Source organism: Pithys albifrons, chromosome 8, assembly GCF_047495875.1.
Source record: "Pithys albifrons albifrons isolate INPA30051 chromosome 8, PitAlb_v1, whole genome shotgun sequence".
NCBI lineage: Eukaryota > Metazoa > Chordata > Aves > Passeriformes > Thamnophilidae > Pithys > Pithys albifrons.
The window spans coordinates 34,187,731-34,205,768 of record NC_092465.1 but is presented as its reverse complement, the minus strand read 5'-3'; positions in this window follow the sequence as shown (position 1 = coordinate 34,205,768).

Here is an 18,038-nt window from a genome sequence, read left to right as displayed (position 1 = left end):
ACTTGGAAACTGATTATGCATTTAATAATGTGGAGGCACATGATGGCTGAAACATCATTTTCTTTCTTTGCTTTTGCAGTTCTTTAGTAAAGGTTACTGTATCATCCTTTGGAGCAAGTACAGACACTGGTTTTTTCCATTTACTCTAACATCAAATATTGAAAGTATGGTAATGTTATTTGCTTTAAATTTGGGGTGTGGGAGAGGAAGAAGCCTGGTGTTTAGTTAATAGAAGCAAAATTTTTCTTAGAAAGTTTGTATCTCTTAATACTTGTAATGTGTACAAATTAAAAGAGTTCATATACCTTTTCTTAAATAAAGAAGATATTAACAGGGTCCCAGTCAAAATAGTTTCCTTTACCAAAGCTGAGATTTTGCAGTTTTTGCTGAGTTATGATGACATCATAACTCATTTTCTATTGTGTAACCAGTAATTAGTCTGTAAAGGAAAATAGGCTTTAGTGATGCTTCTGTGCATAGTGTATTGGCTTTTGGAAGTAATTCTAGCAAATGTTCTCCTTTTGTTGAATGGGAGTTTTAGACTTAAAATATAGAATAATTACACCAGGTCTGTGCAGAAAATATGCCCCCATTTCTTCAGAAGGGGGAACTGAATTGCGACCTCCAGTTCCAGTGACACTGAATCACATTTCAATGTGTGATGTTCTCCAGTAACACTTTTGATGATTAATTTGTGATACTTGCCAAATTACTAGAGTTATAAACAGTCTTTCTGGTCTGTAATTTTTTCAGTATCTAGTGCAATGTGACCTTGTCTTGTAATTCTCATCTTTACATTGTGTCTGTAATTAAAATACATTAATAATATTATCAACCCTTTGTTAAAATTCATCCAAAAATAATTGTGACTAATGAATGACTGTAAGAAAATGGCACTGGCGTTTGTAACAGTTTATGAGCTGAAAAAGAAGCAAAAGGCTGTTACAGAGATTTTTTGTTGTGAACTTTTCCACCCAACCTTAAACATTCACGAAAGTTTGGAGATGGGTTCTGGTATCTCGTTGCCATGGTGACCGACTGTGCATGACATAACAGTGAGTCAGTGAGAAGCAGAAACCAAGCCATACTTTCAGCTGCTGTATATGTTTACATTTATATAGGCTGTTAAGGAAATGCTTTGCTTTCCCTATTAGCCATGAATAACGTGTAGCAGCAGAAGCTGCAGGAATATGTAAGGGGGAGGGTAGACAAACACAGGAGGAAGAAGATAAAGGTAAATATAATGTTTGGTTGTTATTCACAAATAATGGAAAATGCAGGGTGAGGCAATGAGTGTGGCTGCCTGCTGCCAGAATGAAGATTCAGAAGGCTTATATTGGCTGGTATAGAAATCTTCCAGGAGCACTAATGCCAACGATGTTATTGCATTTGGTCAAGGAATCATGGGTCTCTGAACTTGAGGAGTAAAAACTCAAGATGAGGTTTTTATGCCATACTTTTAGTTTTGACTGTCATAGGGCTATCTTTGAAATATGTTTCTGCTTGAATTTCTATTTTTTTCACCTGTTCTATTCATAATTTCAAAAATTTGCATGAAAATACTTTAAAAGACATACTAGAGATTTACAGTATTTATAGTGAAGCAGGGAAAGGTCTGTCCTCTCTAAAGTGGGTCGGTCTGTCTATTCAGCCTCCCACACTTCTGAGACATCAGGTGGCTAAATAAAGCTTCTGTTCTTCAGATTGATTACTTTTTTTTGTTTTTCCTTCACACCCTCTTCATGCAGCACTGCACAGTGGAAACTAAGTGAATCAAATGAAGGGACAATGTGAAACAGAAGTGTGGTAGAGTTGCCTGTAAAACCTTCAGCTCAAAGGGAAGTGTGGCTGTGACACCTCAGATATCACCTGTAGAGCCCACTGACCTTTACACAAGCTGTGGCACAGTCTGCTGTCTTCAGTCATTTTCCTTATTCCATAAATATTTGAACTTTTTATCTTACAAACAATGTTCATAAGTATTTTGTTGCATAGGCCCAGTTTTATTGTGGTAAAACTATAGTTATTTTGTTTTATTCACTAACACAAAGTCTCTTGCTTTCACTAAAACAAAATCTCCACTACTTAAATTGTGCTTATATTGAAGGGAATACTTTGAGACTCATATTTAGGTGGAGGAATATGAGCTTGCTCTCTGTACAGCAGGGAGCAGATAACTGTGGGGAAGAGCAGCAGTGTGCTTTCAGCTTCCCTTTGCACTTTGGTTTTCCCTGTGCAAAGAAAGAAAACAGAAAAACATCTCAGACTCCTCTTTGTGGAATGGAAGGAAGGTAGACCAGAAAACTGTGTGGTCTTGTCCCATCTCCCACCACCTACCACTTGATCAGTGTCATCTTGGAAGTCTGTAAAAATAGATTTTTGCTGTGGCAACTTGTGTTCCCTTCAAATGTCAAAGTCAAACTATACCTCTGCGTGTAAAACTCTCATCTTCTCCTGGGACCTGATAGCTTTATATCCCCTGTTAGAGATGCATCATTCTGGGCTGTGTGTTTGAGCAACGAACAGCATTGACGGCTGCCTGGGGTGTTAGTGCTTGGTCCTTTTGGGGCACTGTAAGTGCAATCCAAGCCAGAGGGCTGAAGGCAGGGGTGTCCAGTGTCTGGAGTTGAAATGCTGCCAATCCCAACCAGCCTACAAGGTCCAACAGTTTCTCTTTTTTCCATTTGTAAAGTCACATGCTGCATAACAAGCTTCCTTTAGAGCTTCTTTTGAAGGGACCTCCAACCCTGTTTCTAGACCACAGCTCCCAGAACATTTGGAATTTGGACTTTTGGATGTTTGTTTGGATTATTTCTTTCTGGATTTCCCCACTGGTGAGTGCATAATGCAGCACAAAACCAATGGCAATGCCCAAAATGCAACACAAAGGAGAAAAGAAAAAGAGAAAGCTGTAAACCTAATATGAGCTGATGTAAGCTGCCAAGGAAATGGCAAAGGGGTAAAAAATGGAATAATTTTTTCTGACAAAAAATAAGAGACAAATATAAGGTAGAGGGCAGTGCAAGAACTCTTTGCACTCTCTCCTGAATCTGCTTTGTCCTTATGCTTTTATTGAGATCTCCCCTGGCAGCATTTGTGAAGGGTATTTTTTTGTGAAAAGCCAGTTTAAGAAATGAAGCAGTGTGGAAGGTGGAATTACCATGAGTTATTTCGCTCTCCTGCCCTGATCAGATTCTGTTTCTCTCTCTGGCAATCCTTCCAGTCACAGAGCAAGGCAGGCAATTCCAATTTGAAGGTGTCGATCTTTTTTTTTTTTTTTTTTTTTTTGAGCTTTATGTTAAATGTAAGGGTTTGGAGAGCTCCAGTCAGGGAAGTTTACTTTAACAGACAGCATAATAGCAGCCATGTGCTGTTGCCAGCCACCTCCAATCCTACCTTATCCTTTAAAACTCATTAGCAGCAGCATGTTTTGCAACACCAGTGACAATTTATGAGGAAAACATCTTACTACTCTTTAATTACCTATCCTGAGATATTAGTTGTATGATTCCACTTACTCCCACCTTTATTCCTTTCTAACAAAGAGCCTTTGCTGGATAATGAAACCTCAGTGAGCTAGAAGAGCTGAAGTTTCTGTGGATATATGTTATGACACTATTGAAAATAAAGGATAAAAATTAAATAATTAACAACATTTGAAGCAGAATGAGCTCATAAAGTTTGCTGCAATCTACAATTTTCTAGCTAAGTTTTATGAAGAAAGAGTGTCACTAATGATAGTCCCCTATCTATAAAAAGTAGGCTCTCTGATTTCCTGTTTTGTCTCAACACTGTGTGACTGGTCCTGTCCCTGTTGGATAATTTAGGTAAATCATGCACGCAGTGTGATGGTGATCTGACTGAGAATAATTATTCAGATAGTTATTGACTATCACCAATTATTGATTGCTCTCCTAATAGAGCCATTATGATTTTCTGCCAGGTCTTCTGCTCTCTGCCACTGATTAATTGGCCTACATATCCTTTCAAGAAGTCATATGTACAAAGGTGAAAGCAGAAATACTACTTACTCTTTATATTTAGAGTTGTTATTGCTGGCAGTCACTGTAACACAGTTCAGGAAAGCTTTATTTACAGAGCCAGGGGGGAATCACCTGGAAAGTTGGATTTGGACCTTGTATGTGTGTGCTGAGGCTTCAGCACAACAGATCAGGGGGGCAATAGAGAAACGTGTAGTACAACAAAGGAACAAATCAGTAATGCAAAGTAGAAAAGAGGAGTCCAGGAAGAACTGATACACGATGAGAGAAACCAGAACACTCTGTTATATTCATGGGAGGAACAAATTTAGGAGCAACTTGGAGACTATGCAGTTTAATTAAGCTTAATCGTGTTAAGAGAACTGTAGCTGGACAGACAGCTCTCTGCTGATGGAAGAAGTCAGAAATCTAAAAAAACTTAAGCAAATAGGTAGGAAGAAACTACTTTCTGTTGCTGAAGAATGGAGGCAAAAATGTCAACTAGCTGGAATTTCAAGTGAATAGAAAATTAACTCTTTGCTCTTGTCTCTTTTGTTGAAATGTTCTGAATAGGGGCCACTCTTTGTTCGTCCAGTTTTTCCATCACTTATTAAAACCGAAATAATTTCTGTGTGCAAATACTAATTCTGCACACGTGTTGGATAGAAAATTTAAAATACATAGCAGGTGAACCAGAAAATGCCACATTTTCTTCAGCCTATTTAATTTATGTTTCACTGATGTGTAGTCCTTAGGAAAAATGGATCTAAAAGCATTACTATGGGTTTGGGGGTTTTTTTTGGAGGAGGGGTGGGGGCGCTGAAAGACCTGTCTGAATTTATTAAAGCTATTTCAAATATGGGTATAATTCACAAATTCTCATGTGTGATCACTTAAGTTGAGGGTTTTGTCTTTCTTGTGACTATGCAGGCAGAATTTAAATCATAGACGTGCAAATAGCATAAAGAGAAAAACAGAATTAAGCTGCTTAATAATAGGAAGACTCTGGTGAAAATGAATCAGTATGGTCTAAAGAGCTTAAATTTTTGTCTTTATATTTTTATCTGCATAATATGCTGGTGTTACATGGAAAGGGAAATGGAGGAGTTGTGGAGCAGTCCACAATATTCTGAAGGAATTTAATTCCTATCTATTTCCTAATGTGGAAAGCAAACCCCTCCTGGATGTCTGCGAGTTCTGATTGCACATAGATGATGTGCAGTAGGAGAGAACTGATGTAAAGGCATCTACAGAACATATTCAGAAAGTCTTTAGCAAAACTGTAGTTGGAGAGAAAGCAGTAAACAGTTGTCATCTCAGCATTTCTTTAATGTGGTGATAGAATTAAGAAAACATGGAATCAGAACTCTGAGTTTTCAGCCCTGAACTGTGGCTTTTCTAACCAAAGAGGCTTCTCTGGCTATTGGTTTGTAACTCCTGTTTGGAATGGTCTGTGCTCCATCCTAAAAGCTACTCTGTACTCCTAAGTAGGAAGCATCCCAGATTCTTCTGGAAGAAATCACTGTTCTGCTTTTCTTCCTCAAGGCTGTCTAGTCAGTACTCAGACACCTCAGCAGTTTGAAAATAGTTCATCCCCGACTGTTGTGATTGCTGCAATGATATTTGCTGGAGGATAAGGCAATCTTCCTATCTCTACATCACTGGCACAGATGAGACTTAGAACAATTTCCAACTCGCAGGTCCATATAGACATTTAGTTCTCATTAATGAAAATGATGTGGCCTGGAGTGCCAAAAATCCCCTGAGTGTCTGTTTCAAGCTTCAGCTTGTTAAAATGCAGGTAGAATAGCACTGGAGAGTAAACAACATGCAAGCTGCACATAACAATTTTTGATTTATTTGCTGCACTGAGCCAAAACAAAGGTATTCAGAAAGTTTTCACCCTTGGTTACTCCTACAGCAATAACTTCAGGTTGACATCCTCAAAGCCAGTAATCAAGAGGTAACAGCTCTATTAGGCACTTTTAGTTAGGTTTTGAGGCTGCTTTGAAAGAATGAGAATAAAGGGGAAAAGTATGAAGAAACTACGATAATAAGAAGGCAAAACTGAACTCTAAGCTGATGTAAATTCATGCTAGACAAATTTTGCTGCTGGGGGTGAGTTTGGAGTTGCACTTAACTGCTGGCTTGTTGTGTGTATGGTATCAAGCATGTTGCCACATAAAGTTCAAGCTGAAATGCCTTATCCGGTCCATAAAGATTAGCATCCTTCGGGGACTCCCTCCTTGTTCTCATAATTTTGCTGCTTCATTTATTCACTAAATGACTATTTTGCTGTACAGCTGGGATAGATACTTGAGTGGCTGCAGATCTGTGTGTTTTGCTCTTCTCCATGCAGCTGGGCTTTCTGCTCCACTCACCTGCTCCATCCTACACCAACAACTCCTCTGGCAATCATAGCCAGGAATCACAAGTTGGGGTTTATTTTTTGATAATACCTTTATGGTTTACTTTTTTTTTAATATCTAATTTTTTAGTACTACATCTGTTAGGTATTGCTAGAAACCATTATGATAATATCTGTAGTGAAATAGAAAAGAAAGGAACAATAGGATTTCTTTTAAAGGATGCTTTTAAAACTGCTTTTACTGCAGATGCTTTCTGTCTCACAGATAGGTGCAAACAAGACGACTGTTCTGATGAGACTTGTATAAAGTTAGTGGCTTTTGTGATGAGGACAGAAATTTCAATTATAGAGAATTGCATGCTGCTTTACCCATGGTTTTGTTAGAAATTCCCATTTTTTAATTTTATAAATGCCATTTTTACAGTACTTTAATGGATTGTACAGTAATTGGAGATAAAACTTTTTCTCCATTCATAGAATGTTAAGTTAAAAATCCCATCTACACTAAATACATAAGGTAACACTGGGAGCTTGCGATGTGTCTGAGCATAAAGTAGCAAAATGAGAAAGAAACGGGTTTTCTCATGTCAACCAGAATAATTTTATGTCTGTTTGCATTGGGACAATTAATGTAAACCCCAGGGTTCTGAAAATGTCATGTGTCCCATATTGCTTTGTGGACTTCTCGGGGCTCCAGATGAAGCACTTCCTTTGGAAGCTTGATTCAACTATTGTAAAATTTTCCTGTCAAAAATAATTCTTGCTGTTTAGCTCGCATTTTCTCTGCCAGGAAAATTTCTTGATGTTCAGTCTGTTTTTGACCTTTCTTCAGTTCCTTGTATATTGGAAAATTTTCATAAATAGGCTTATAGGCATCCTACTCCTTGGTGTTTTTTTTTGCAGTTCTCACTTTCTCTCATAATTGCTTGTTCCTGTTTTTAGTTAACCAACATAATTGATTTGTTTAATCCCTCAAAAAATTATTTGCTTTTGGAGAGACACTTTATAAAATGTATGGACTTCATATATGTGTATGTGTATATATTATTTTCAAGTGAAAATTCAAGTATATATTTGAAGAAGTTAAGATGTAATAGGAGGCTTTTGATATGATATTCCTCCAAGATCAATCTCAATACAGCAAGTGTATTAAAGTTTTATGACTGGTTTGTGAGTCCTGGAACATTAACCTGTTTCTCACCAGTAATAAACACATAATCTTGGTCACCGGGTAATTCACAAAATCAGGGGATGAGTTTTGGTGCATTATCTCTTAGAAAATAAGGACTTCTCCTTGTGACCAGGTTCAACAGAAAATATAACCAGGTACCATTTTTAAATCCTTCCCAACAGTGGCTTATAATTGCTTGGTAATCATGTTGGTTAATAACTAATATAATTTCATTCCTCTGAAATATTCCCTGCAAATAGCTCAGTCCAATTAAAGTGCTTGGTTTATTGATCTATGTCCTATTCTTTTTCTTTCATCTTGCTGCAAGTCCTTTCATCCTTCTCTTACTACTGGGATTCATCAGTTTTAGTTTACATCTGCATTTGCAAATGACTCTGAAATACAAGCTGCTGCTTGGAAGTTGGGAAGATACCACAAGCTTCACTGGGTAGGCTCAGAGCTCATACTCTAAGGATGCTAAGGTTTCTCTCTCTCTTCCCACAAAGTGATTGCTCTCATAATTATTTTAAAAAGCCTAGTGAATGTTTCCATGAGGCACTATGGAAGGACCTAAATGTGGCAAGTTTATTTATTTATTTTCTTTTTAAGTAAGAGAAGTGACTTTCTGCTGTCTTTGTGATTAAAACCATTGCAGATAATATGCAGCAGTAGGAGGGGAAAATCTTCCCTATGGTCTATTTTACTGCCACTTTTTGGCATATTTTCTTGATCTATAGGAAAATATAGCTGCAAACCAGCAACATCACATTTTGTAAACATAGAAACTTATATAAGAGAAAAGCTGTAAGTTATGTGTGTGTGGCAATGTTAGGAATATGCCCACAGTATGGGATGTTTGGCACTTGTATCTTTACGTGAGCAAGTGATTGTTGCTCTGGCTGTTTGTATTTGCCTAACCTTCCATTATCAAATAAAATCCAGAACAAAATACAATTTCTGCCTGAGACAAATATGACTGGAATCCCCAGAAAGACTTTAAAGGTCAGATCAACTGTTTTGAAATATCGCTCCTCAGTATCTACAAAGTCTTAGTGACATTAAACAGTACAACATGTAGGTTGTTAGATGGTACCCCAGTCTTACATATTTAAAGCACAAGCTCAAGGCTATAAAAAAATAAAAAAAAAATCTGTGATGAAAGAATTCCAACTCTGATCAGTATTTCTGGAATAAGAATATTGTGGAAATTGGTTTTAATTTTTCAGGAGTGGAACTTTGTATCTGTGATGCTCCTGGCACTTTGTCTGCTGGTGTGGTCAAAAAGTGGCTCTCACTGAGTCCAGAGGTTATTACTAAATCTGACTGCCACACCTATTTATTTTGAACAGAAAAATGGTGATTTCTTTATGCATAAATGGGCAAATATTTGCATTTTGTAATTGTTTACACAGAAATTAGAAAAACTGAATTTGTAATGAGGTGCTTTTCTTCCTTTGAAATGGACTAGAATTTTAATTAGCCTTATTTCTTATTTAAGAAATATGGCAATATAAGTGGCTTCCTGTCATATTTTTTTCTTTTGCAGTGAGTTTTCCATGAGGCTTTTTAACTAATATTGGAATAATTTCTTGAGCAGGTATTTGGGCAAAGTTTTTTTAAATTTGCAATTTTTAGCTAGTTAATTTCTAGGGTGGAAAAATTGATAGTTATGGAAATTCATGGAAACTGGGCATGTATTCTCCAGAGTTGCCTCTGAAAATTTCATTCCTAGAGTTAATCAGTAAATGAGAAAATCTAAGTGAGAGATGGTGTGAATATGTATGTGCATGTAAGTAACTACAGCCACATACAGATATAACTCTGATATTCCAGTCAGTAAGAGCAACAAAGAAACCGTGGAGGAGTAATTTCAGCTCCCAAGCAGTTTTGGGCAAAAGAGAAAACTCAGAGAGGAATTAAGGCTGAAATGAGAGATGTTTCTGTAAGTGTCTGCTTCCATATGACCACGATAAGATTATGTTTAGTTTTGCAGGATATTTCTAATTAAATTTCACTCTTGAATTACCCTGTGTTCAGGACATGATTGAGTCACCTTCAATCCAATGATCATTTAAATGAGAAAAATCATGTTCAACATAAAAATATTCATTTTTACTTCATGTAACTCATTTATAAAATGCCCCTCTCTGTTACACACTGCTGCCAGAAACATTTCAAACTGTTGGAAAATATATGAGTTCAAGTGTAGATGAGATTTTATTACTTAACTATGTAAAAAGTTGAGTACTAATATTCAAAGTACATTTGTTTATAAGGCTTTCTGTAATGCAGGGCAAATCTGAGAGAAAAAATGCTAATTTCAATACAGTGTATCAAAGGGAACATTGAATTGCCTCCGTTACACCTATATTGTGATTTAGTGGCTTGATCATTCAGTAAGGTGCAATTTTACCTCAGAGTAGTGAAGTATAGCTGTGTGTTTGTGGGGAAAGCCATGTTCCCAATGTTTACAGGATTTGTTATAAGTAGAGAACACTGAACAATCTCCTGTCAGGCGCTGAAGATCACCAAGGCACAGACTACGTTTTGTTGAGGTCAGAATCTGGCCCCTGTAAGTTTGTAAGAAAACTCAGGTTTCAACTGAAGAACTTTCATGAGATGTAACTGGTAAAGCCAAGCAGCCTCCTGCTGATGACCTCATACTTGCACAGTGATACACTGGATTGTTGCTGTGGCATAGTTAGGACCACACTTCATAAGATTAAATTATGTGGTCTTATTTTCTTGATTGTATGTAACTCTCACCCTAACTGAATTATGGTTTGAGCTTTGACTTCTGGTTTAGCCGTAACCAGATAACACACACACACACACACACACAAAACAAACCAAGCAAGCAACCAAATGCAAACAGGCTTTGAAATCTTCAGTCTTATCAAATTTTTATTGCTAGCATGAGCAGCTTAAAACACAATTAACCTGTTACCAATATCAGGTTTTATTTATCCTCAAGCACAAACCATTGATGTTATTGATCTGCTTTAGGGCTAATCGCTCCACTGTGTAATCTAGCAACTTGCTAGATTAGGTTGCTTCTTTCCATGGCACCAGAGTGTTTCAAACTGTAGATTAGGGGCAGCAGAGTACAAATTCCTCTGGAAGGATTGTGTGCTAGGGTGATAAGGACATTTCGCTGTTGAATGGGAAGGAACTTCTTACCATGAGAGTGTTCTGCTTTTTTCTGGCCACAAAGGAAATATTCATGTTTCTATCCCTTATATTATTTTTAAATAAGGAGGCTAAAAAGGTTGTCCTAATGTGTGTTAAAATCACTAAATATTTTACTTTACAGCTGTGAGGTTAAGGAGAAATGAAATGAAGAATGTCTCATAATGAGTACAGGCAAGGACTTTGTCAGATTTAAGAATTCAATTTGTGTTGAAGATTGGCTTTTTATAATGATGCTTTTTCTTATCCAATGGTGATAATGAAAAGCTCTGTCTCCCATCCTTCACTGAAGTGATAGGTCTAGAGTCATAGATACAGGAGAGCATGGTGATACATGCAAACTACAGCACTAAGGTAAGTAAATTGTAGAACTTGAGATATTCACTACAGTCCCATGTGGTAAAACTCAAGGTAGATTATTGAGGCAGCAGTGGGGAACTGTGGACAGAGGTTCAACACCTAAACCAGAGTCCTAGCAAGGCCTAATATTTCAGTACCATTTGATAGAAATATGCAGAGTACAGGACTGTTTCTAAGAGTAATCATGGTAAACTCACAGATCTCTCCTAGGCACTGTGAAAGAGATGCATGTAGATTATCAGGAGGCAATAGCTGGGATCCAACAAAGGTTTTTAACAGTTCACACTCCACTATTTGAAGAGATGGAGAAATATTCCTGCTAATCAACAGCAAAATTAGTTTTCATGCTAAATCCACTGTAAAAATATTGCAAAAATGTTTACAGCTTATTCAGTAACCAATTTTAGGGAGGGGAAAAAAACCTTCTAGTTTTTGCCTTCAGTTTTATACATCACTGTTGGTAAAACTACAGTCTTATAATAATGACTGCTAGTCTTGTATTTGAAATAATTTTAGTTGAGCATTATCACCTTAAATTCTGTTCATAAGTCCAGACTTGCCGGTGTTAATTTAGACATTCTGGGCATATATATCAGACTTCAAGTGGTGCTGTGTGTCAAGTCCTGCTTACAAAGTTCAGTACTGTGGAAAAATACATTGACAGATTTTTCTCTTAGTGCCTATCCATGCTGTCGTACAGCCAAGGATCCCATGTTCTGCTGCACATGGAAAAGAAATGGGTGGGTAATGCAAGGCAAGAGAAGGGTAGGCAAGACAAGGGAGGGGCAGCTAAAGCATCAGAAGGCATGGGGAGACAAGGAAGGCATGGGAGGTGGGCAAGGGAAAACAAGGCAAGGGTGAGGAACTGGCAGGGCATGGGTGGGGAAGAGCACGGCAAAGTCAGGGAAGGGGTGAAATGGAGTTAGAGGCCATAAAGAGATAGGAGGTTTAAAAGGATTTGGAGTTTGGAAAATAACATCTGGCCATGAAAAAGTGGAATTCATAAAGTGGTGGGAGGTCAGAGAGTTGTAGTAGGCCAGAAAGCAAGTAGAGGCGAGAAATAATAGAGACCAAAATGGGATGGGGAGTTCTAAAAGGAGTGGGAAGATGTGGTAGTTTTGACCTTAGTTTTCCTAGGCTTCAGTTTGGCAGACCCAGATAGAGTGATGTAGATAGTAGGGGACAAGCATCACATGACTTAAGCAACCAAAGAGATATTTCATGTCATCTTACATCATAGCAGGTATAAAAAGAGAGAGAGGTGGAGCTTCTGTCTCATTTTGCTCTTCACCCCAGGCCCGGGAGGATGTGCTGCCACTGTTTGTTCTTAGGTCTCACTGCCACCCCCATGGCTGTGTTATCCAGGGAAGCAGCATCTTATTATTTGGTTTTTTCCTCTCTTGCTAAGAGCTTTCTCAGGAATAGTCTTTTGGGGTTTTTTTATGGTTTTGAGTGGTTGGAATCTGGTTGGGCAACTCAGAAGAGTTATTGTTATTTCTTTTCACATTTGTATATCTATGTGTTATATTGTATTCTGTTTTTTCAATTTTCTTTATTCTGTGTAAATATAAAAACCTTGCCATTTTAAAGTTTTGCTTCTAGTTTCTTTTCCTCTCTCTCTTCCCTCCTTTTCCCTGGAGGCAAACTCTGATAGACTACTGGGCATTGGCATTTTGCCAAACTAAACCAAAACAGAAGATGAAAAGGGATGGTCAACTGAAAAGAGGGTGGAGGCCGAAGAAAGTGGAGGCCAAAAAATAGTGGGATATTACATTGGAGTGGGAGGGTGAAAAGGAGTGGGAGTCTGGAAGGGAGTAGAGGTCTGTTTAGGGTAAATTTAGGCAGGGAAAGGCAAGGCAAGGGAGGAGCTTGGCAGGGTGTGGGTGGAGATAGGCAAGGCAAGAAAGGATGTGGAAGGCAAGGCAGGGACAAGGCACACCAAGTCAAAGGTGGGGCATTCTCAGAGGGCATACACTGGGAATAGTTAGGGCAAGACAAGGGATGGATAGGCAAGACAAGCAATGGAAGGTTTTGGGGAATGCTGCTGTAGCTTTTTATCATGTGGTTATCTCTGAACATTAACATTAAAATAATTCTGTTGCCATGTAGAATAGAGACTTATGAAAATCTGTGGCCCTTGAATTTAAGGAAGGGTTTTAAATAAATTACTATTAAACTAGTACAACATTACTTCATGAGGAAGGTAATCAAAACAGCAGAAGATACAAAATATTATCTGCCTCTTCTGTTTCAGTTACCTAATAAAATCTTAATTATTTTTAACACAATTATTAAAAACAACAGAAGAAAGAAGAGGTCAAAGAACTTTCACATCAATTAGATGTTTTCAGCTCAGCAGGAACTGATGAATTTTACTCTAGGGCATTTCAGAACTAACTAAAGCAATGTCTGTGCCTAAAATTGGTTAAAATTCCAGAAAACTGGAGAAGGCACAAAATAAACATTTTTTTCCAATGACAGATGGAATACAGAGAGTTTCAGGAAATATTAAGCAGGCAGCCTAATTACAAGACACAAAGAAGATGCTGTAAATTTAAATGATCCATATGTATATATGTAGAAACTGAGATCAAGCTGCTGATGTGGTCTGTCAAGAACAAATCATACCTCTTGTTTGACTGCTCATAGTGTGTTTAAATGAAAAGCACAGGAGGTAAGGGTAACATAGCAGATGTAATAAAATTTTGGTAAAGGTTTGCAGGTAGCACTCTACAGCATTTGCAAAAGCAAGCAATTAGCACATGGTCGTGGGAAAACTGTGGTAGAATGTACCCACTTTATACAAGAGGCAGACACTCTCTTCTCCCCAAATAAAAATAGATATCAGTATTTCTCTGTGCAAATGGAAGGATTTTTAGCTCAGGGTTTGTTACTAGACAGAAATCTCTCTAGTAGAGTTGGTAGGCAAGGTGTCTGACAACATTTTTATTCCATTTCAAAGTCGTACAGTATATAAAACCTGTTTCATCATTGATTACATGTAAATAAATTCGCATGTTAACCGTATATAAAAGGACGTCTGCAAACCCAAGAGCTGGTATGTCATGTAGTAGAAATGTTCTGCCTTAAAGCTTTTTCTTTTTTTACTTTGCTTTTATTGTGGGAAGAGTCTTCAAAACAAATTAGGACAGGAAAATTAATGACAAAACTGGCATAACACACTTCCCTTAGTGGTGTTTTGAGAAGCCTCCACGCTCCTGGGGTTTAGCAACACTGTCATTTGCAATCTGTGATTCTCTTGTTTTCAGTGATGATGGAGGATTAAAGATCAACTAGATTTCAATCTAAGCATTAATCCAAGCTTTGGACAGCTTTCCATTTTTCAGATTTACATTGGAATATAGGCACAGTTCAATGTTCCAGCAAACTTTACATTTAATGTTTTTTACCATGTCCCCGCGCTGCCCAACAGACAACATTTCCATACTTCTCATTTTTAAAACAAACAACGTGTGGATCTGGGTGTGGAGGATCCTCTCCTCTCTCCACAACAGGCAGAAGGGGACCTACGACACAGGAAGGAATGGAGGCAGGTCCCTGCTTGGGGTGGCAGGCAAATCGCCTCCCAAATTCCCTTCTCTACTCCCCCAGTCCCCCTACAGAATAGGAATAAGGATCTGGAAACTGAGAGCCAGGAAAACAATGATCTTGATGAAGGACTATTCAGGGGTTGCTTAAGCAAAATCAGCCAAAAAGATACTGCAACCAACTCCACATAGGGAAAAAGAAGAACTTTTATAGGTCTCCTGCTGAGGGGAACTGAGAGTTCAATATATGGACTGGACTCAGCTCACAGGGAAGTCTGCTAACTGCCTGGGGCCTGGGTGAGGGGTGCAGCCAGGAAGCTTCCTGATCAGATGCAGCCCTCTGACTACTACCCTCTATTAATATTCAGGGTAAGTAGATGTGAGATTGAAGGAAGAAGTCCCAGGGTAATCAAAAGGCACTTCGGGGCACTTGGTCATTGGGTTAAGGGAGTAGGTGCACAGGTTGTATTCCCCATGATTCCTTCAGTATTAGGGGAAAATACAAAAATAGATAGAAAATCTCAACTGATTAACACATGGCTAAGAGGCTGGTACTATAGGTGGAATTTTGGGGGTTTTGACCATGCGTTACACAGCACCAGGTCAGTTCCTGTCATATGGGGTACACTTGACTCAGAGAGGAAACAGGATTATGAGCCAGGAGTTAGCAGGGCTGATTCAGAGGTCTTTAAAGTATGCTCTAAGGGGGAAGGGGATAAGATCAGGCTCACTAAAGATGAGCCTAGGGGTGGGAGGCCTGTGATGGGGACAAAACTGTGAGCCAGCTGAACTGAATCTACACCAGTGCAGGGATTTGGGCAGCAAGCAGGAGGACTTGAAAGCCACTGTACAGCAGGAAAGTTAGGATGTAGTCAGTATCATGGAAATGTGGTGGGATGACTCTCATGACTGGAGTGCTGCAATGGATAACTATAAGGACTTTGGGAAAGCCAGGTGAAGCAGATGAGGTGGTAGGGTAGCACTGTATGTTAGGGAGTGTTTTGATTGTATTGAAATTGATGATAATGAAGATGACAAGGCTGAGTGCTCATAGGTGAAGATTGTGGGAAGCTCAACAGGGCAGATGTCACAATGGGAGTCTGTTATAGGCCACCTAACCAGGATGCAGGTGAGACAGCCTACAACTGGCTAGCAGAATTTTTACAGTTGCTGGCCCTTGTACTTGTGGGCCACTTCAACTTTCCAGATGTCTGTTGGAAATACAACACAGCAGAGTAGAAGCAGTCTAGGAGGTTTCTGGAGTGCGTGGAAGACAACTTCCTAACACAACTGATAAATGAGCCTATCAGAGGAGGGGCCCTTCTAGACCTGTTGATGTGAACAAAGAAGGACTAGTGGACGATGAGGTGCTTGCTGGCCTTCTTGGGCAGAGTGCCCATGAACTGTTAAAGCTTTCAATACTGGATGAAGCAAGGAGAGATACCAGCAGAACTTCCACCTTTAGGTTCTAGCAGGGCAGACTTTGGCCCATTTAGGAGACTGATTGACAAAGTCCTTTGGGAGTTAGTCCTGAAGGCTAAAGGAGTCCAGGAAGGCTGGATGTGCTTTAAAAAGGAATTGATAAGTATTCAGGAGCAGGATGTCCCCATGTGTAGAAAGAGAAGTCATTTGGGTAAAAAGACCAGCCTGATTAAATAGAGAGCTTAGACTTGAACTTGGAGAAAAAAAAGAGAATCTATCATCTCTGGAAAAAGGGTCAGGTAATTTGGGAGGACTATAATGTTGTTGTGAGGTCATGTAGGGAAAAGACTAGCAGGGACACAGCCCAACTGTCTGCTACAGTTAAAGGAAAAAAAGTTTCTATAAACACATTGGCAGCATGAGGAGCATCAAGGATTTGTTGAATGCAGAGGCTAGTGCAGTCACAGGAGATGAGAAGGCAGAAGAATTAATACCTTCTTTACCTCAGTCTTTATTATCAAGACCAGTTGTCCTCAGGATACCCAGCTCCCTGAGCCAGAAGTTGGTGATGGGGAGATGAGTGAAGCTCTGATAATCTGTGAGGAGATGGTTGGTGACCTGCTAAGCCAATGAGACACTCACAAGTCTTTGGGCCCTGATGGATTGCACCCCAGAGTATTGATGGAATGGGCAAAAGAACTTGCCAAAACACTCTCAATCATCTGCCAGCAGTCCTGGTTAACTGCACAAGTTCCAGCTGACTGGAAATTAGCAAAGGTAATGCCCATCTATGAGGAGAGTCAGAAGGGTGATCTGGGAAACTACAGGCCTGTCAGGCTAGCCTCAGTTCTGGGGAAGGTTATGGAAGAGATCTTCCTGACTGCCATTACATGGCAGATGCAGGACAACCAGGGGATCAAGCCCAGCCAACACAGATTTACAACAGGAAGGTCCTTGACACTATGACAAAGTGACCCATTTAGTAGATGATGGTAAGGCTGTGAACATGTCTCCCTAGATTTCAGTAAAGTGACACTATCTCCCACAGCATTTTTCTAGAAAAACCAGCTGTGAGAGGGTTGGATCAGTGAACCTTTCAATGGACCCAGAAAGTTGTGGTGAATGGAGCTCAATCCACCTGGTGTTCAGCCACCAGTGGTGTTCCCCATGACTCAGTTTTGGGGCTGGTCTTGTTTAACATATTTATTGATGATCTGCACATGGGGACTGAGTACACTTCCAGTAAATTTACAGGTAGGTGTGTGGATCTGCTTGAAGGTAGGAAGGCTCTGTGGAGAGACCTGGAGAGACTTGATCAGTGGGCTAAGGAGAAATGCATGAGGTTCCATAGGGTAAAGTGCTGGGTCCTGCACTTGGGTAGCAGCAATCCCATGCAGCACGACAGGCTGGGAGAGGAGTGGCTTGAGAGCTGTTCAGCAGAAAGGGGTTTTGGGGTGCTGTTTGACAGCTGGCTGAAAATGAGCTAACAGTGTGCCCAGGGGGCCAAGGTGGCAAATGGTGTCTTGGGCTGTATCAAGCACAGTGGAGCCAGCAGGACCAGGGAAGTGATTGTCCTCCTATAGTTGGCACTGATGAGGACACACCTCAAGTGCTGAGTTCAGTTTTGGGCCTCTCACTCTAAAAGGACATTGAGGTGCTAGAGGGTGTCCAAAGAAGGTCAACAAGGCTTATGAAAGGTCTAGATAACACGTCTTGTGAAAAATGGCTGAGGGAGCTTGATTTGCCTAGTTTCAAGAAGAGGAAGCTCAGAGGGATCCTCAGCCCTCTCTACAACTACCTGAAAGGAAGGTGTAGTAGGTGAGGGCCAGTCTTCTGCCATGCCTGCAGTAAGAGGACCAGAGGAAATGGCCTTAAACTGAGGTGAGAGAATCAGATTGCGTATTAGAAAAAATTTTTCACAGTTGAAGAGATCAGGCATTGGAATAAGTTGCCCAGGGAGTGGTGGAGTCGCCATTCCTGGAGGTGTTAAAGAGGTGTCT